General features: G+C 39.4%; 1 pseudogene; it reads right to left on the bottom strand.

Moving 5' to 3' along the window:
- LOC130041635 (F-actin-capping protein subunit alpha-1-like) overlaps positions 1 to 21,742 on the bottom strand; it is a 72,776-nt pseudogene that overhangs the window by 50,172 nt on the left and 862 nt on the right.

Below are 21,742 nucleotides of genomic sequence, written 5' to 3'. Positions count from 1 at the left end.
CTTTGAAATGGTTTGTAACTGATGGATGGATGCATTTTCTAAGTGTAGAAAGCAATATTTTGTAGAAGGAAATGGCTTGAAAGCTGACACACATGCATGCAAATGCCATTCTCTTCAGTAAGTAATTTGCTTTTTCTTTCAAAAGCGTAAATGGCATAGTTAGACACATTATTTTGTATATTGCACATAACAATACAAGATGCACAAAAACAGCAAGTACAAAACATTTCATATTGATAGAAGAACCCATGGCTGCGGTATATGATTAGCATAAATGTATACACACTGAAGTAATGCCTTCAGGATTAAAAAGTGAAACTGAAAAAAAATAGGAAAGTTCTACTAAACTTCAGGAAATGACAATATTTATTATGCTTTCCTCTTCTAAATATATTACTTGATTAAATTGCTGTATTTTTCAAATAGATATATTTCCCTTAAACCACTAAATATTAATCTTGGTGTCAGTGCATACTAACAAAGCTATCATGTTATTTTGCATAGCTGCTTAGGATGGCTAATATTTTTCAGCATTTAAAAAATGTAAGTCAACAATATCCTTTCCTATACGACAAGTATTCATATAGAGCTAGTTATAATCAAGTTATAATTGCTCTATGACTTGATTGGATATGCAAACTTTAAAAATACAGTTACTGATGCATCCTGAGTACCTAGAACAAATCTGGAGGGTCTGTAAGTTATATATATATGTAGATATTTGTGTTATGAATTTCTGAAGCATATATAAGAAAGAACAACTTTGAATTAAATCATTCTTCAGAGACAGTTGATTTTAAGAGCAATTTTTTTTTTGCAGCTCTTCATTTGTTAAAGAACTGAAGCTCTGGATCAACATTAATTAGCTTTGTGAACTTAGGGAAGCTGTTGAACTTTGTTGAGGTTCAGTTTCTTTTATAAAGTGCTTTGGTGGCCAAAGTGATAGCACAGGAGGTTAGCCACTTGCCTTGTAGGCAGCCAAACTGGGTTCAAATCCCTGGTACCATATGGCTCACTGAGCACTGCAGGGTCACTCCTGAATACTCAAGAATAGTTTCTGGACAGTGTCAGTAATTGCCTTAGTCCTTGTCACTGTCACTGTCCTCCTGTTGTTCATCAATTTGCTCGAGCGGGCCCAGTAACATCTCCGTTGTGACACTTATTACTGTGTTTGGCACATCGAATATGTCATGGGTATCTTGCCAGGTTTTACCATGTGAGCGAGATACTCTTGATAGCTTGCCGGGCTCTCCAAGAAGGGCGGAGGAATCGAACCTGGGTTGGCAGGGTCGGCCGCCTGCAAGGCAAACGCCGTACCTACTGTGCTATCACTCTGGCAGCAAAACCAAAAAAAAAAAAAAAATAAAAGATGTTTATTTTTAAAAGTTTTAAAAAATATTTTTCTATACCAAACATTTCTATTTTATACATTATAGCTTTTGTATCTGATATTCTTATCTTTCACACTTCCATCATATCCACATGATTATTATATTAGCTATATATTTATAAAACCATTTTGTTCTTTTTTTGGGGAGGTGGTTGGGTCACACCTGACAGTGCTCAGGGTTTAGTTCTGGCTCTGTACTTAAACCAAGTCATCCACATACAAAGTAAATGCAACAACACACTGTACTATCATTCCAGCCTCTTTAATTTGTTTATAGTTTCCTTCCTAACATGGACAAATTTCTCTGATGATGCAATTGATTTTCCTCATTGTCCTACTTGATTCAGTATGTTCAAAAGAAATAAATTAATAAAGCCTAACAACTTAAGTAGTATTTTGATTGGCAGTAAGACAAAATTTGTGATTTTTATTTTGGAATATGCCTGTTATTGGGTATTTTCCCAGAAACTGGGTATTAAGACATTTTTGAATTCACTCGTCAAACTATGTTATATAGCATAATTTAATTGATTAATAGATCTGTAATGGAGTAAAATTCTCTACCTTCTCCCTGAATGCTTTCTTTAGTGATGTGGAAGATTTTTGTCACAGATATGCCACAGAAATGCTTTCAAACCACAGGAGTTTACGTATGAGTTATTTCCACTTGCAAGACATCCAATGGGATTTTTTTAAATTTGAAATCCTCCTGTGATAAATGAAAAGAAATATTTGTTATTTGAGCATTTTGCAGGTAAATTCTCAAGGCTCCTTACTATGTAGCTGTTAGAAAAGATGAAGTCATGAAATTTACATACAACTGGTACTACATGGAAAGTATCATGCTAAGAGAAATGAGTCAGAAAGAGAGGGGCAGACATAGAAAGATTGCATTCATCTGGGGAACATAAAGTAACAAAATAGGAGACTAATATCCAAGAATAGCCGAGATAAGTACCAGGAGGTTCACTCCATGGCTTGGAGGCCAGCCACACATGCTAGGGGAAAAGGCAGCTCAGATAGAGAAGGGAGCACCAAATAAAGGGTGTTAGGAGGATCCTCCCGGGATGGGAGATGCATGCTGAAAGTAGACTATAGACCAAACATGATTTCCACTCAATGCCTCTTTTGCAAACCACAGCACCCAAAAGGAGAGAGAGAGAGCAAAAGGGAATGTCCTGCCACAGAGGCAGGGTGGGGAACGGGGGTGGGAGGGATACTGGGATCAGTGGTGGTGGAAAATGGGCATTGGTGGAGGGATTGGTATGTGAACAGTGTAATTTTAAGTTTAAAATTAAAAAAAAAATTCTCAAGACTCCTAATTTTATAGTTTCTATGGATCATTTAGCTTAGTAAATGACTTCTATAATTCAGACTCCAAAAACATATCTTTTATTCACAGTTTCAAATTGCACTTTGTTATAGCCTACACTCTTGGTGTAACATTCTGTATTTATATGCACAGCTGAGTCTCCCTCCCCACCCCAAGCAGAAACCTGGCAGTCGAAAACCTCCAGAACCCAATCACAGCCATGCTCAAGGCCACTCTCCACATACTCAGACGAGTCTCATGTGTGTAGGGACTGGCAGAGGAACGCAGGTATGTGGGACCCGTGGCTGAGATCTCCAAGCCTGCTCAGATCGGGACTGGGTCTCCTCCACCCAGATCCTCATTTCTCCAGTAGCTTGGCAGTCAGACCCACAAATTGCTCCTGGCGCCATATAATCTCATCAATGGCCAAGATCCGGCAAGCTACTGAGAGTTTCCAGCCCGCATAGCAGAGCCTGGCAAGCTCCTTGTGACATGTTTGTTATGCCAAAAACAGTAATAATAACGGGCCTCATTTCCATGACCCTGAAAGAGCCCCCAAAGGGGCAGTGTTGGGAAGGAAGAATAAGGAGAGGCTGCTAAAATCTCAGGATCTTTCTATTCCTGGAGCGAGTAAACGCCTTCGGGCTACACTAGCATGTGACAGGGGTGAATGGAGATGCTACTGGTGCCTGCTTGAGCAAACCAATGAACAATGGGATGACAGTGATACATGATACAATGATATGTACAGTTTTAGTTAGAACTGTGTTATTGGTGTTTTTGTTAGTGTGTTCATTATAATAATAGTCCCCCCTCAAATGCTGTTTGTAAAAAATGGCACAAAACCTATTTCTTGACAGTCTCAATGGCACGCATGATGGAGGTAGAATGCAAATGTTGGAGTGTTTACTTAGCACCATGAACCCTTTGATGCATGTCAAACCTTCACAGAAGATTCTGAGGTTGGGTCCCTTAGCTTCTGTATCCTGGCTGTCACTTAGAACCTTCAGTTCACACTGGAGATTTTCCTGCACTGCATGTCTCAGTCTTCAGAGGCAGCAGGAGGATGGAGTACAAAATGATTTTAGCTCTAGGTTGGCTACTGGACCAACTGGTATTTCAGTATTTTTGAAGAACTTCAGCACCTCAAGAGAAACTGTTTCCTCCAGATGTGGAAAGTCTGTCCCTTTACCTCATGGTGGACAACATTTCAGCAAACCAGAGAAAAGTTTCCCTGGAAACCTGTGGCTGCCAGATGAATGCCAAAGATAGAGATAGCCTGGTCTTCTTACAGACTGAGTACCAGTAAGCTCTAAGCGGCTCATTTTCATTTTTTCCCTCAATATTGTGGATTCATTGAAAAGTAACGCACTTTATGGTTTACCATCTATCACTGTATCAAATTCATCCGATAGAGAAATATACATTTCCCCCTAGTACTGTTTAGACCTTTTATCTCAAAATTCTGTGACTTCTAGGTTCATCTCCTCTGATACTTATTATATATTACAACTGTTAATTTGGTCAAGAGTTTACGATTATCAACAAAAAACTTATTGAGGACTCTGGGTTACCCACCAGCCTTGAGCCTACTCCTTTTCGTCCCCATCGCTGGTCTGGTCTTCTTCCCCTCCCAGGTCAGTTAAGCCTCCAGTATCCAAACCCGGGAATTGGTTTTCTTTGCATAAGCACCCCGGGCGTCCTCTAGGACACTGGGTCACCCACCAGCCCTGAGACTCTTCCTGTTCGTCCCCAATGCTGGCTGTACCGGTCTTCTTCCCCTCCCAGCTGGTACCCCCCACCCCCGCCAGTAACTGTGTGGTCATGCCTCTACAGAAGTGGGCATGGCTTCGGTGGAAGTGAGCATGGCCTAATTTTAGTCAGGTGGACACTCACACGGCCGCAGATAGTTTAGTCATACCAAGAAATCTAGTGTCACATCTCAGTCCCCGTACCTCCACACCAACATGAAGAAACAATGCAAATCCTCACCATGTAGGGAGGATGTTTTAATGAGTCCAGTAACCACAGTAGGCACTACTCACCTAAAAGACCTCTCTGAGAAAGAAATCAGATATGAAGTAATGAAGATGTTCAATGAACTCAATGAAACAGTCAGACATATATCCAGCAACGTGACAGAAACAATCAAGAAATTACAGGAAGAAATGAGAGCAGAAATTGGAAAGCTACACACAGAAGTGTCACAAATAAAAGATTCCATAAACGAAATAAAAATCTCAGTCTGTGCCCTCAACAGTAGAATGGCCAGAGCTGAAGACAGAATCGCTGAGCTGGAAGATCAGCTGCACCAAGTCAACAGGCAACAAGTAACAATGGCAAGAGAACTCAAAATAGCTCTAGAGCGAATCAGAGTCCTAGAAGATGATTCCAAGAAGAACAACATTAGAATCACTGGAGTACCAGAAGCTCAGGGAAAAAATCCAAATGAAAAAGCCATGGTCAAATAAATCATTGCTGAAAAATTCTAAGAGCTGGACAATGTAGCCATTCGGATTCAAGGAACCTGAAGGGTAACAGATAAAAGAGACCCTAACAGAAACACTCCAAGACATATCATAGTTAGAATGATCGATGCCGCTGATAGAGACACAATAATGCAAGCAGCAAAGTCAAAGAAGGAAATCACATACAAAGGAGCACCCCTTAGATTCACAGCAGACCTATCAGAGGAAACCCTCCAAGCCCAAAGGCAATGGCGGCATATAGCAAAAAAGCTCACTGAAATGAACGCTTCATCAAGAATAGTCTATCCGGCTAAACTCTCACTCAAACTTGAAGGAACAGTACACTATTTTCTAGATAAACAGCAGCTTGGGAACTTCATAGACTCAAAACCAAACCTAAGAAGGGCTAGGGGGCTACTGTAAGACAAGAAAAACCCTACAAGCACAACAGACCCTTACAGAAAGATGACAAAAAACCCCATAACAATAATCTCTGTCAATGTCAATGATCTAAATTTACCAAATAAGAAACACAGGGTGGCAAAATGGATTCAGAGACAGAACCCAACATTCTGCTGCCAACAAGAAAATCACCTGAACAGTTGGAGCAAACACAGACTCAAAGTTAAAGGATGGAAAACAATCTCTGCTGATGCAGATCAAAACCACAATGAGATATCATTTCACACCACAGAGACTGGCCCACATCCACAAGAACAAAAGCAACCGGTGCTGGCGCGGATGTGGCGAGAAAGGGACCCTCCTTCACTGCTGGTGGGAATGCCGGCTGGTCCAACCCTTTTGGAAAACAGTATGGATGACTCTCAAAAAATTAGAATTTGATCTGCCATTTGACCCAGCTATAGCACTCCTGGGAATATATCCCAGAGAGGCAAAAATTTATAGTCGAAGTGACTTCTGCAATTGTTTGTTCATTGCAGCACTCTTTACAATAGCCAGAATCTGGAAAAAACCTGAGTGCCCAAGAACAGATGACTGGTTAAAGAAACTTTGGTACATTTACACAATGGAGTACTATGTAGCTGTTAGAAAAGATGAAGTTATGAAATTTACATACAAGTGGTACTACATGGAAAGTATCATGTTAAGCGAAATGAGTCAGAAAGAGCGGGATAGACACAGAAAGATTGCATTCATCTGGGGAACATAAAGCAACAAAAAGGGAGAGTAACACCCAGGAATGGCTGAGATTAGTACCAGGAATTTTGCTCCATGAATGGAAGGCCAGCCACAGGCTCTAGGTGAAAAGGAAGCTCAGATAGAGAAGAGAGTACCAAATGAAGGGTGTTGTGAGGGTCCTCCCAGGGTGGGAGAAGCATGCTAAAAGTAGTCAATAGACCAAACATGATTGCCACTCAAAGCCTCTCTTGCAAAACACAGTGCCCAAAAGAAGAGAGAGAGAACAAGGGGGAATATCCTGCCACAGAGGCAGGATGGGACGGGGGGGGGAATGAGGGTGGGGGGGGGTGCTGGGACCCATGGGGATGGATGACGGGCACTGGTGGAGGGATGGGCACTTGATCATTGTATAACTGAAACCCAAGCACAAAATTTGTAAGCCTATAACTGTACCTCATGGTTTTTCACTAATAAAAAAAGAAAAAAAAGAAAATAAAAAAAAAGAAAACAATCTCTGCAAGCAAACAGCTCCCTCCAAAAAGCTGGGGTGGCCATACTAGTATCCGACAACATAAATTTCAGGTTGAAAAAGATTAGAAGGGACAACGAAGGCCATTTTTTATTCATCAAGGGATACATACAACAGGAAGATATCACACTGTTAAATGTATACTCACCTAAAACTAAGAAGCTTCTGCACCTCCAAAGAAACAGTGACCAAAACACAAAGACAGTCCATAGACTGCAAAAGGATATTTGGCCAATGCTCATCTGACAAGGGGTTGATATCAAGGATATACAAAGTACTGGTTGAACTCCACAAGAAGAAACAATCCAACCCCATCAAAATGGGCCGATGAAATGAACAGAAACTTTCTCAAAGAAGAAATCCGAATGGTAAAAAGGCACACGAGGAAATGCTCTACATCATTAATCATCAGGGAAATGAAGATCAAAACAATAATGAGATATCATCTCACACCACAGAGACTGGCCCACTTCCAAAAGAACTAAAGCAACTGGTTTTGGCGCAGATGTGGCGAGAAAGGGACCCTCCTTCAGTGCTGGTGGGAATGCCGACTGATTCAACCCTTTTGGAAAACAGTATGGATGATTTTCAAAAAATTAGAAATTGAGCTCCCATTTGACCCAGCAATACCACTCCTGGGACTATATCCCAGAGAGGCAAAAAAGTATATTCGAAGTGACATCTGCACTTGTTTGTTCATTGTAGCACTTTTTATAATTGCCAGAATCTGGAAAAAACCTGAGTTTCCGAGAACAGATGACTTGTTAAAGAAACCTTGGTACATCTACACAATGGAGTACTATGTAGCTGTTAGAAAAGATGAAGTCATGAAATTTACCTATAAGTGGTACTACATGGAAGGTATCATGTTAAGCAAAATGAGTCAGAAAGAGAGGGATAGATATAGAAAGATTGCATTCATCTGGGGAACATAAAGTAACAAAATAGGAGACTAACACCCAAGAATAGCCGAGATAAGTACCAGGAGGTTTACTCCATGGTTTGGAGGCCAGTCACACATGCTATGGGAAAAGGCAGCTCAGATAGAGAAGGGAGCACCAAATAAAGGGTGTTAGGAGGATCCTCCCGGAATGGGAAATGCATGCTGAAAGTAGACTATAGACGGATCATGATTGCCATTCAATGCCTCTTTTGCAAACCACAGCACCCAAAAGGAGAGAGAGCAAAAGGGAATGCCCTGCCACAAAGGCAGGGTGAGTTGGGGGGATTGGAGATTGAAGGGGTACTGCGATCCATGGTGTTGGAAAATGGGCACTGGTGGAGGGATGGATACTTGATCATTGTATAATTGAAACCCAAGCACAACAATTTGTAAGTCTACAACTGTACCTCAACGTGTTTCACTAATAAATATTCAAAAATAAATAAATAAATAAATAAAAAACCAAACTTATTTTTCAATCCCATGAGCAGAAATAACTGTAAATTTTCTGAATATCTGATTTAAAAATGCCATCATGTGGAAGAAGAGTTAGGATAGAGAAGCGACCAGTATAATTATGATAGATGTAAATGATCATTCTGGATAAGAACTGAGTGCTGAAATTAGGTAAAGTGATTAACATGATAACTGGTACTAAGATTTACTAATACTGGGATTTACATGATAACCTCTCAGTACCTGATAATGGCAGAAGGAGATAGAGAGAGAGAGAGAGAGAGAGAGAGAGAGAGAGAGAGAGAGAGAGAGAGACTGAGACAGAGAGATTGAAGAAAAGTGCAGCCATAGAGGCAGGTTGGGGCAGTGGGGACCAGAGAGGAAGGGTGGCTTGAGGGAAACTGGGAACACTGGTGGTGGGAAACATACACTAGTGAAGAGATGGGTATCGGATCATTCTGTGACTGAGACTCAATCATAAATAACTTAACTGTGTATCTCATGGTCATTAAATTAAAAATAAAGTGTCACCATATAGGTTATTTCCTTCCTACATTGCCAGTACGCTCAGAGCAATTAGAGCTCATCAGAAGAAAGGTTCAAAGAAATTCTATTTTTATTTTTGTCAGCATTCTTTCTACTTTATATTTATACACTTTCCCCACGTCCTAATTTCCTCTCTCACCTTTAAAATATGTTTCTTATAAATCTATAGGGCTGGAATGATAGCACAGTGGTAGGGCATTTGCCTTGCACACGGACAGCCCGGCCAACTCAGGTTCGATTCCTCCATCCCTCTTGGAGAGCCAGGCAAGCTACCGAGAGTATCACGCCCGCACAGCAAAGCCTGGCAAGCTACCCATGATGTATTTGATATGCCAAATACAGTAACAACAAGTCTCACAATGGAGACGTTACCAGGCCTGCTCAAGCAAATCGATGAACAATGGGAGGACAGTACTACAGTGCTATAATTCTATGTTACATAGATTTCTTTGTAAATGAATTTTGTAAATATCATTAGATACATTCTACGTTTAAACTAATATTACAATGAAATTTATATGTCATTGTACCAAAGCTTTAAAGCATTGACTTTAAATGTTTACATTTTGATGGTATGAATAAAAGAAGTACTCTCAAAATACTTTTTATTAAAATTATATAATTAATTTTATAATTAATTAAATATAAAATTTAAATGATAATTACCTTGTCCATACCTAGTATATTCAATTTTGAATAATATACTAGGAAGGATTAAAATAGTATTCAAGGTTTATATTTATTGATTTTATTTATTTTTTGTATTTTATTATAAATACAATAAATTTTATTTTATTTATTGATATTGTGAAACATGATTGAAATTAACTTTGTCATGAAATAATTTCTTTCATGAAAAGATGAATACAGTTTTAATTTAATTTAATTTAATTTTTTTAAATTTTTTTTATTTTTATGTAGGAATACTGCTATTTATTCAGCCACTGATTAGCTGATTGAATTGGGCATGAACTCCACCTTACTTTTTTTTTCATAATTTTATTTATTTATTTTTTCTTCTTATATTTATTTATTTAATCACTGTGGGAAAAGTTACTAAGCTTTCAGGTTTAAGTCTCGGTCATACAACACCTATCTCTTCACCAGTACTCATTTTTTACCACCAAGAACCACATTATACCCCCCTCCCACCCCTCTGATGCCTGTCAGGCAGATGATTTCTACTTAACTCATCTCGACATTGATTATATTCATTATTTCGACAAAAGATGCACCATTATTGTTTAGAATTCCCCCCCTCCACCCAACAATCAGAATTACTGAAAAGGCATTGTGAAATACTGTGAGAATTATATAATGCTGTGAGGCAACAATAGTGGCCACGCGATTTTGGATTTCTGCAAAGAGCCAGATAATTACGAGATTGGTTTCTGTGCATCTGGTGTTATGGCTGTGCCGAAGAGCCGCTCGTAGGGGGCAACTCGTGACCTCGGTAGGGCGTGAAGGATGAGACCGTTCCGCTCCCCCTTCCCATGATACTGCAGTTGCCCCATCACCACTGGCTCATACCTGGCTTTTCTATAAGATCTGAGGCAGCAGCCACCCTGCTGCTGGGGGGAAAAAGGTGGAAGGGAGCAACACCCTTTCTCTTGCGGGGAGGCATGGTGCCGTAGTTTAACACATGGTCCATTCACTTTTCTTCCGCAAGCTGCCGGGCTCTGGACTAAGTCCTTTTTCCTCTGGAGCCATGGCCATGCTAGAGAGCCGCTCGTGTGGGGCAACTTGTGATCTCGGTAGGGTGTGATGGACAAACCAGAACCGCCCCCCTTCCCATGAAACTGCAGTTGCCCCGTCACCACCAGCTCATACCTGGCTTTCTAATAAGCTCTGAGGTGGTGGCCACCTTGTATGCGGTCCAGATGCATTTCTGCCAAAAGCTGCTGGGTTTTGAAAATTTGTTTCTGAGTCTCTGGGATCATAGCCATTAATCAGCTTGATCAGGAGCCAGAGAGGCCGTTTGTAGGTGGCGACTTGGGGTCTCTTTGGGATGGGGAGGAAAGGGCCAGCTCTACCCCTATCTGGTGAGGCACTGCATGTCTTGTCACTGCAGGCCCAAACCTGACTGTCCAGTGGCCTCTGGAGGATGGTGGTCACTGGGCCGCCAGGGGGAACAGGCCAAGGCACGAAACCTATTTCTACCTGGAGTGGCCCAGCACCAGTAACCTACTGCAGGAACGGGATGCATTTTTGCCAAAAGCCTTTGGGTTCTGAGATTTGTTTCTGAGTCTCTGGGATCATGGCCACTAAGCAGTTCGATCAGGAACCAGAGAGGCCGTGCCTCCAATTATATAGCTGAGCCAGAGGTGGTTTGTGGGTGTGTCTCCCACATACCTAACTTTTGTTCATTTACTTTCTTGGTAAAGTTTGCCCCAAGTTTTTGGGGTGTGGCCAAAGGCACAGCATCAATTTTGGGGTATCTGATAGTCTGACGGTGCCATCAGGCTGCTGATGCACTTTCCTCACAGGTACAGAGTGACCTGCTGGTGGCATCATACTCCCAACAGTTGTAATTTTAATGAAGGGATGGGGACGTAGTAGAGGAGACATACCACTTGCGTTGCATGTGGCTGACTGATTGGAATCCCTAGCACTGCTTACGGTCTTCTGACGACCAAGGAGTAATCACTAAGAGTCTTTCCTGAGCACAGAGCCAGGACTAGCTTCTGAACAACACTTGGGATGTCCCTTATGCTAAAAATAATAATTAAAAAAAGACAAAATGAAACTAATATCTTGTCAGTAAAAATTTATTCCTGAGCACATAGTTAGCTAGTGGTTACCCTTGAGCACTCTCAGTCATGATCCAATACTATGTCCTCAAAAAACATCCAACATAACCCAAATAATAATAATTAATATTCAGGCTGACCCGAGTTTGATTCCTCCGCCCCTCTCAGTGAGCCCAGCAAGTTACCAAGAGTATCTCGCCCAAACAGCAAAGCCTGGCAAGCTACCCGTGATGTATTCAATATGCCAAATACAGTAGCAACAGGTCTCACAATGGAGATGTTATTGGGCCCGCTTGGGCTAATCGATAAACAACGGGAGGTCAGGACAGAATTTTGTGACTAAATTATGACAAAATTATTAATATAATACTTTGCTATGATAGTTTAAAATTAGTTTTAAAAACTGAACTAGAGGTGGTTGTTATTAATTGAATTATTTCCCTGCAAAACTTTTGCTCAACTTCTGAATCCCCGTACTTGTGAATCTGACCTTGTATGGAAATAGTGTAAACACAGATGTAATTAAGTTAGGATAAGGTCATACTGGAAATGGTTGGGCTCTAATTTAATGACTAGATTGCTTACATGAAAAATATTTATTTATTTATTTATTTATTTCAATTTTTTGTTCACACACCTGGTGGTGCTCAGGGATCACTGACTGTGCTGAGTGATCCCTCCTAACAGGGTTCAGGGGACTATATGGGGAGCTGAGGATTGAACCCTGGTCAGCCATGTGCTAGGCAAGCACCTTACTCACTGGACTATTGATCCAACCCCATGGCAATTTAAATACAGAGACTGGGAGAATATTGTTAGTGTAGAAGTATGGAAAAACCAAGGAATACCAAGATTGCAACCACCAAACTAAAAGCAATCAGGAAGCACATGTGTCCTTTAGAGCCCTAGGTGAAGACACATCCCTAAAAACATCTTTATGTGGGACTTCTGGCCTCCAGAATTTTGAGTCGTAAAAACTGTTGCTTTAAGCCACAGAACTTTGCAATAATTTTTTCTATCAGTCCTAAGAAACCAAAATATTGAATATTATTTCTGGAAAGATTCACTTTACAGTTTCTAAAAGAGAACATATTAATACCATATTTTGTATTCTTGTTTTGTCTCTAAGTGAGGTCATAAAAAATACATGCTTGCTAATGATGAAAATAAAAAATTGAGTGACTAGGGATAGTATAGAGGTTATGCTCCTAACCTACAAATACCACCAGGTATGGCCATGGTGTCTCACAGCAACCACCGTGGTGATTGTGATGGTACTAGGCACCACAAATCTTAAGCAGAATCCACTCTCAGGCCCTGGTAGGTTGCTGTGAACTGCTGGACAAGCTGGCTGAGTATTGCTATGAGTGGCCCAGGAACCACTTAGTTTGAAAAAATTTTGAACATTCAAATATCAGCGAGACAATACATCAGAGGAAGAAAATGTACTTCAGGATTAAATGTAAAAGAGTTTCAATATTCAAACTATTAAGAATATATTAAGAAAAAATCAGTAACCATTGGTTATGAAAGTATCCGATTCCCCACCCTCATGTCATAAGCATTAAATTGTTATAATTTTAAAATCTAATCAATGCAAGGGGCCAGAGAGATTATGCAGCAGGTAAGGTACTTGTCTTGCAAGCAGCTGACCTGGTATGATTTATGGCAGCCTATATGGACCCCCTGGGCTCACCCCTCCCCCCCGCCCCAGGAGTGAACCTTGAGTGTAGAGGCAGGAGTAAGCACTGAGCAAAGCCAAGTATGGGTCAAAAACAAAAGCAACAACAACAAAGTTTTCAGTGTAAAGTTCCACTACTAATAATTTTATGCACAATGTGAGAAAGGTAATTTGATATTTGAAGCTCTGATTAGCATCTAAAAAAATCATTGACGTAACTCTACTTTGAAATGACTGCTTAAGACCCCGTGTTTTATAACAAAACATGAGATTAATACCCAAGAATAGCTGAGATCAACACCAGGAGGATTACTCCATAGCTTAGAGGCCAGCGGGTATTCTAGGGGAAAGGACAGTTCAGATAGAGAAGGGAGCACCAAATGGAGGGTGTTTGGAGGATCCTCCCAGGAGGGGAGACGCAGGTTGAAAGTAGACTGGACTGAACATGTTTGCCACTCAATGCCTCTTTTGCTGATCACAACATCCAAAAGGAGAGAGAGAACAAAAGGGAATGCCCTGCCACAGTGGCAGGGGGGATGGGGGGATGGGGGGAGGGATATTATCCTGGTGGTGGAGGGTGGGCACTGGTGGAGGGATGGGTATTTGATCATGGTGTGACCGAAATCCAAGCACGGAAATTTGTGGGTCTACAACTGTACCTCATGGTGTTTCACTAATAAAAAATAAATTAAAAAAAAGACCCCGTGTTTTCTTTCTTTTTTAAATTTAAATTTTATTGAATCACCATGAGATAGTTACAAGGTTTCATGTTTGGGCTACAATCACACAATGATTAAACATCCATTCCTCCACCAGTGCACATTCTCCAGCACCAATATCCCCAGTATACCACCCATTTCCCACCATACTCCTGACTCCATGGTAGATAATATTCCCCATATTCTCTCTCTACTTTTGGGCATTATAGTTTGCAATGCAGATACTGAGATGTTATCATGTATGGTCCGTTATCTACTTTTGGCACACCTCTCCAATCCTGACTGATTCCTCCAACCATCATTTTCTTAGCGACCTTTTCTCTATTCTAGCTGTCCTCTCCCTGCCCGCTCATGAGACACGCTTCTAACTATGGAGTAATCTTCCTGACCCTTATATCTACTGTCCTTGGGTGTCAATCTGTCAGTCTCGTGTTATGTTATTTTATAATCCATAATGAATGCAGTCCTTCTATATCTTTCCCTCTCTTTCTGACTCATTTCACATAGCATGATACTCTCTACGTCTATCCATTTATAAGCAAAGTTCATGACTTCATCTTTCCTAACAGCTGCATCATATTTCATTGTGTAGAAGTACCAAAGTTTCTTTAACCAGTCATCTGTTCTAGGGCACTTGGGTTGTTTCCATATTTTGGCTATTGGGAACATTGCTGCAATGAACATATAGGTACAGATGTCATTTCTACTGTGCTTTTTTCACCCTCTGGATATATTCCCAGAAGTGGTATTGCAGGATCATATGGAAGCTCAATTTCTAGTTTTTAAAGGACTGCCCATATTGTTTTCCAGAAAGGCTGGACTAGTGGGCATTACCACCAACAGTGAAAGAGCATCCTTTTTTCCCCACATCCATGCCAGCACTGGTTGCTTTTGTTTTTTTGAATGTGTGCCAGTCTCTGTGGTGTGAGATGATATCTCTTTGTGGTTTTGAAATGCATATCCCTGATGACTAGTGATGTGGAGCATTTTTTGATGTGCCTTTGGCCATTTGTATTTCTATTTTGAGGAAACTTCTGTTCATTTCTTCTCCCCATTTTTTGATGGGGTTGGAGGTTTTTTCTTGTACAATTCTACTAATGTCTTGTGTATCCTAGATATTAATCCCTTATCAGATGGGTATTGGGTAAATATTCTTTCCCATTCTTTGGGCTCTTTCTGTATTTTGGTCACTGTTTCTTTTGAAGTGCAGAAGCTTCTTAGTTTGATATAGTCCCATTTGTTTATGTTTGTTTCCACTTGCATGAAGACCCCATATATTCAATGGAATCATTCTGTTTTGAAATGTTGCCCTAGGAGCTTCTTTTATTAAATATCATAAATGTAATTCTACTGTAACTAAAGTAAAACAAATCTGTATTACCTTGCCCTATTACTGACGTTATCAAAATTTGAATTGTATCTGAAAGTTTGATTAGACTGAGCATGTAGGAAATCAATTTTAAGAAAGACAAATCTCTTACTGGTTAGTGGTTTTAAGTAAATATGTTACTAAGTATGTCAGTGGTTTAAAGTAAGAAAATAAATCATGAAAATTTAATAGCTATTTAGTTTCTATCTCAAGAATATTTTAATCTTTTAAGGTCATAGATAGCCGCCTTAGATAGATAATCTTGTCATTTTGTAATGGGTCCATTTCACACTAAGAACTGTCCTGTTTCCTAAAAATTTCATGTGAGATGTGCCCCAGTTGATCTTTGACTCAGGTATTTAAAACTTTTCCTTCACAATGCATCTCAGACATAAAGCCCATTAATCAAATTAAATGGGAAAAGACAAGTTTCCCATGGCTTCATTTTTTAACTTGTGTATATGATGATTAATCATTGTGTAAAGAATAGTCACTGAAAATTTTTGTGACAAAATATAGTAAATGATTAGAACCAATACATGATATATTTCAAATAAATAAATTTCACTAGATGTAAATCTAACTTTAATTAAAAAATTTACACATGAAGACTTACCAATTCTCTATTCCTAACAAAATTTTGATATGCAAGAATGAAGGATTAAAATTTCCAAATATTAGCATTTATTATGCATTCCCATCAAACACTACAAATGATGGTCTGATTTTCTTGCAGTGTATGCCATTCTAAAATAAAAAAGGAGACATTTGCTTGCAAAATAGCAATTACTGCAATTATTTTCACGGAGAGAAGCAGGTATGTAAGAATCTTAGTGATGTGGTACTTAACATTTCTCTAATTTCATTTTTCATGCTCTGTGTGCTGTCTTATCACCAAACTATGTTCTTGATTTTATTTATTCTTTCATTCTTTCTGTCTTATATGTTAACATTGCAAAAATCTGTCTATCCAATAACATTGTCTTCAAACATATGCCTTCTAGATAACGTCCATCTCCACTCTAGCGTTGAAATTTCAGCATTTTAAGTCTTGGTAGAAGTCAAGGTAGATGAATCCTTCCTACTTTGAAAAGACATTAATCCATATGGTGATACTATTATTTTCTCCCTCATTTCCTTCAGTTCATTCATTTTTAATTCTCATTATTATTTTCTTTTTGGATGCCTGTGTTTGGGCCACACCTGGCTGTGCTTAGAGTATACTCCTCTCTCTGTATTCAGGATTTACACCTAATGGGCTCAGGGGACCATATGTATTTCTGGGGATTAAATTAGGGTAAGCTATTGGAAGTACCTTCCCTGCTGTACTAACTCTCCAGCCCAATTCTCATTTTTTTAAAATTAGCTCCTTCACCATTAAAAAAAAAATTCTGATTGACTTTACTTCTTAACAGTTTGATAAGCTTAGATAGATTCCTATCTAAATCTATGAGTGGAATTGTTTCTCATGGAACCATATGAATGGAACTATTGGTCAATATGATAGTTCTATTTTTAATTTTAACTGCGAAATCTCCATATTTTTTCTATAGAAGTTGAGCCAGCATTCACATCAATAACTAATGAGCTTTCTTTCTCTACACAGTTCCACCAGCACTTGTTTCTAACCTTTTTATATTCTCACAGATGTGAGATAGTATCTCCTTGTTTTCATTTTTAATTTTCTTCTAATAATTGATACTGAGTATTTTTTTTATCATGCCTATGATTATCTGTGTGTATTCTTTTGTTAAAAAAGTATCTTGTCAGTGTTCACTTTTGCTTTTGTTGTTGAATTTTATGAGTTCATTATGTATTTTGGATGTTAGAGTTTCATAAGATGTATGGAGGGAAAATATTTCACCCCTAGAATAAGTTGTGTTTTCTTCTTGGAAGTGATAGAGTGCTTTGTTGTGAAGAAGACTTTTGGTTTCTTGTAATCCGTTTATTTATTTTTGTGTTTGTTACTCTTGTGGATATGTTTTTATGATAACTATAGTTTTTACTAGCTTGAAGTCAGGGAAAGTGATATCTTCTATATATTTTTCTTAAGATTGCTTTGGCAATTTGTACTCATTGGCATTTGCATTATTATATATAAATTTAACAACATTTCTTCCATTTTCTTAAAGATTACCAGAATAATTTTAAAAAGGATTTTAATGAATTTGTATAATGCTTTGGCTAGAATGGTTATTTTATAATGCTACTTCTTCCAATACATGAGCATATAATATATTTCCATTTCTTTGTGTATTCTATTTCTTTTTACAGCAACATAAATTTGATGTACAAGTTGAGAGGATGTAATCCAAGAAGGAGTATCATATACTAAACTTCTGATTATACATGTATATTCTTACAAGTGCCAATGTTTTCTTTTTTGTTGAAATTAAGAGATTTTCTCATGTAAGCCTAAACCCAGTTCCTCTCTAATATAAATGACAATAGGTAACCCCTGTGCTATCTCTCTGGCCTCAATAATAGGTAAAAATAAGATATTCCTGAAATATCTGCTGACACAAATTAAACTTCCTATTATCAACATTATCCATACTAACCATTTGGAGAAAAATTTATCAACAGTGAACATTTTTTTTCTTTCTTCCTTTTTTTCTCAAACCCTTCTGTGCATACAAAGATATTCACTGATTCTAACTTTTTCTCGATTGAACATTGAAAAGAAAAACTTTCTGTTTCATGACTCAATCTTTTTTTTTTTTTATTAGCGAAACACCATGAGGTACATTTGTAGATTTACAACTTTTTGTGCTTGGGTTTGATTATACAATGATCAGATACCCATCCCTCCACCAGTGCCCATTTTCCACCACCATGGATAATATCCCCCCCACCCCCACCCCCCTATCCCCCCCGCCTCTGTGGCAGGGCAATCCCCTGTGTTCTCTCTCTCCTTTTGGGTGTTGTGGTCTGCAAAAGAGGCATTGAGTGGCAAACATGTTCAGTCCATAGTCCACTTTCGACATGCATCTCCCCTCCTGTTTGGATCCTCCAAACACCCTCCATTTGTTTTTCCCTTCTCTATCTGAGCTGCCCTTTCCCCTAGAAGGCCCTGCTGGCCTCTAAGCTATGGAGTAATCCTCCTGGTGCTGATCTCAGCTATTCTTGGGTATTAATCTCATACTTTGTTACTTTATATCCCCCAGATGAATGCAATCTTTCTATGTCTATCCCTCTCTTTCTGACTCATTTCGCTTAGCATGATACTTTCCATATTGTACCACTTGTATGTAAATTTCATGACTTCATCTTTTCTAACAGCTACATAGTACTCCATTGTGTAGATGTACCAAAGTTTCTTTAACCAGTCATCTGTTCTTGGGCATTCAGGTTTCTTCCAGTTTCTGGCTATTGTAAAGAGTGCTGCAATGAACAAACAAGTGCAGATGTCATGACTCAATCTTTATGGCATTATATTTTTTACCTGCTTGACCTAAATTTGGTTTAAAAACCTAGGACTAACACCTGCAACTCAGCTTCAGCATGCCAACATACTTTGCATGAGTAGCCATATGATATATGGAATTTGAGATTTGGAACATTCTTTAAAAAAATGGAAACCCTGGTCTTCAGAGCCCAGGCCTCTAAATTCTGTTTGACCCACACATAATTTTAGAGAAGTCAGGGCAAAAATGTGACATCCTGGGAATTTCCCTTTGCATTTGATTATTCATAAGGATGTACCAAATACATCTCTCCTCTGCTGGTCCACCCTCTTAGGGATGTGTCAGGTAGATGAGAGATGCCTTTCCCCATAAGCTCAGATTTCCACAATACTCTTCTACCTACTGCGCTATTGCTCCAGCCCCTTCTCCAAAAGTCTTTTGCTGATGGTGAGTTCTTGCTTTTAGGGACTCCATTAATTAAAATATTTTCCTCCAACTCTCATTCTGTAAAAAAAATTGTAAATATACTAAACTTATGTTTTCAACTTCTTTAGTCTAAAACTTGTCTTTTTTCCTATCTCTCTGTTTTTTAAAAGTCCTTTCTACATTTTTTTCTTATCTCTTCTATATACCTCTTACTTTTCCTCAGACCCTGAGGATCTACACTCTTTTTCCAGCTCCTTGTATGCAGTGCCCTCTATAAAGTAACAGGAACAAAGGGAATGATTCAAGGACATATTTCCCGTTCTCTGACTTATCATTTCCAGTTACTGCTGTCGTCATTAAGGAAAATCCAAAATTTAGATTAAGCCTCAATATATAATACAGTACACAAATTATTCTACAGTAAATTTTTATATATAATTTTGTAGAGGCACACCAGGTGATGCTCGGGGATTAGTTCTGTCTCTGAATGCAGGAATTTTCCTGACAGTTATCTGGAGGACCATATGGGGTTCTGGGCATTGAACTGTGTCAGCTGCATTCAAAGTTAGCACTCTACATGCTATACTATCACTCTGCCATCTGAACATAATCTTTTTTAAAAATTTTTATTAGTGAAACACCATGAAGTACTGTTATAAATTTACAAATTTTTGTGCTTGTGTTTCAGTTATACAATGATCGAGTACCTATCCCTCCACCAGTGCCCATTCTCCACCACCACTAATCCCAGTATCCCTCCCACCCCTCATCCCCCCATTCCACCCTGCCTCTGTGGCAGGGCACTCTCTGTTGTTCTCTCATTTTGGGTGCTGTGGTTTGCAAAAAAGACATTGAGTGGCAATCATGTTCGGTCTATAGTCTACTTTGAGCATGCATCTCCCATCCTGGGCAGATCTTCCAATACCCTTTATTTGGTGCTCCCTTCTCTATCTGAACTGCCTTCTCTGACTGTTGAGATGAGTTTCTTGTAGGCAGCAGAATGTTGGGTTCTGTCTCTGAATCCATTTTGCCACTCTGTGTCTCTTAATTGGTGAATTTAAACTGTTGACGTTGAGAGAGATTATTGTTATAATTTTTTATAACAATATAAAAATTGTTTTTATAAAACACAAAAATTGTTTTGTGTCATCTTTTTGTAAGGGTCTGTTGTGCTTTTAGGGTTTGTATTGTCTTATAGTAGCCCCTTTAGCCCTTCTTTTAGTTTTGGTTTTGAGTCTATGAAGTTCCTGAGCTGCTGTTTATCTAGAAAATAGTGTACCATTCCTTCGAGCTAAACTGAATTCTTGAAGGACATATTTTGAAGTTTAAGAATGTAGTGGTTTGATCCCTTGTGTCTGAATGGCTTAGATGTACAGATACCTTATGTCTGCACTTGCCTTGAAAAACCCCTTGCCCATTACCCCAGACCCTCTGAATCCCTGCATTCCTTCCTTGGCATTTGTTTCTGTAATCTAGAACCCACCTTTGATACCTTCCATTCACTAGATGTTATTCTATACACCACAGATTCTTGAGGACATTTGTATTTGTCCTTGTTCTTCTGAATTCACATGAGATCCTCTGGTTTCATCCAAATTGTAGTACATTACATGATTTCATCACCTTTGTGTCTGCAGAGTATCCCACTGTGTACAAATGCCACACCTTCATTATCCACTATTCTGTCATTGGACATATCTGAGTTATTTCCATAGCCTTGCTATTGGACTAAGTGCTACCATGTACATAGGTGTGCTTTTATTTTTTTGGGGGGGGAGGGAGGCAACACCCAGCTATGCTCTGGGCTTATTCTTGACTCTGCACTCAAGGATCATTCCTGAGGAGGCTCTGGGGACTATATGAAGAATCATGAACCTAATTTGGTCAGCTGCATGCAAGCAAGAACTTTATCCACTATACTCTCTCTCTTTTTCTTTTTTTGAGGGGGAAAAGGGTAACATCTGGTGGTGCTCAGAACTTACTCTTGCTCTGCACTCGAGAATCACTCCTGGTAGGCTCTAGGGACCATATCGGGTCAGTGTAAAGCAAATGCCCTATCAACTGTACTCTCTCTGGTCCCAATTTTCTACTTTCTGCATTAGAACATATGGTCCAGGAATAGCCTCCCCATGCCCCAAACTAAAAACACTACAGGATCGGAGAGAGAGGCTGAGTGACTGCCCTGCATGCAGGATGAGTGGCCCCCTGACACCGTATGTGGTTCCTTAAGCCCTACTAGGGATATGTCCCAAGCACAAAGTCACAAGTAGACCCTGAGCACCACCAGTTGTGGAAAAAAAAGAAAGAAAAAAGACCAAAAACTCCGAATCTCCATCCAGTCTTGAAAGGCATGACACTTGGACCTCAGGTCTGTGTCTGATATTTTGTACACTCGCCTCCACTAATGTACCTACTTCCATTAGCAAGTTTTCTCCAAGTTTCATACCTCAGGGCTCTTCATACTGCTGGCACAAGGACAACACTCTCCCCATATTACCACCCTTTAAACCTTACAAACAAGGCGACCCAAGTGACAGTAAAGGACTTAAGGCACTTGGCCAAGACCAGAAATCCCTGCCACCTCAGATGGTCCCAAGCAATAGGAA

This window comes from Sorex fumeus, unplaced genomic scaffold, assembly GCF_029834395.1.
Source record: "Sorex fumeus unplaced genomic scaffold, SorFum_2.1 ptg000098l, whole genome shotgun sequence".
Classification (NCBI taxonomy): Eukaryota; Metazoa; Chordata; class Mammalia; order Eulipotyphla; family Soricidae; genus Sorex; species Sorex fumeus.
This window is presented reverse-complemented; position numbering and strand designations above follow the sequence as displayed.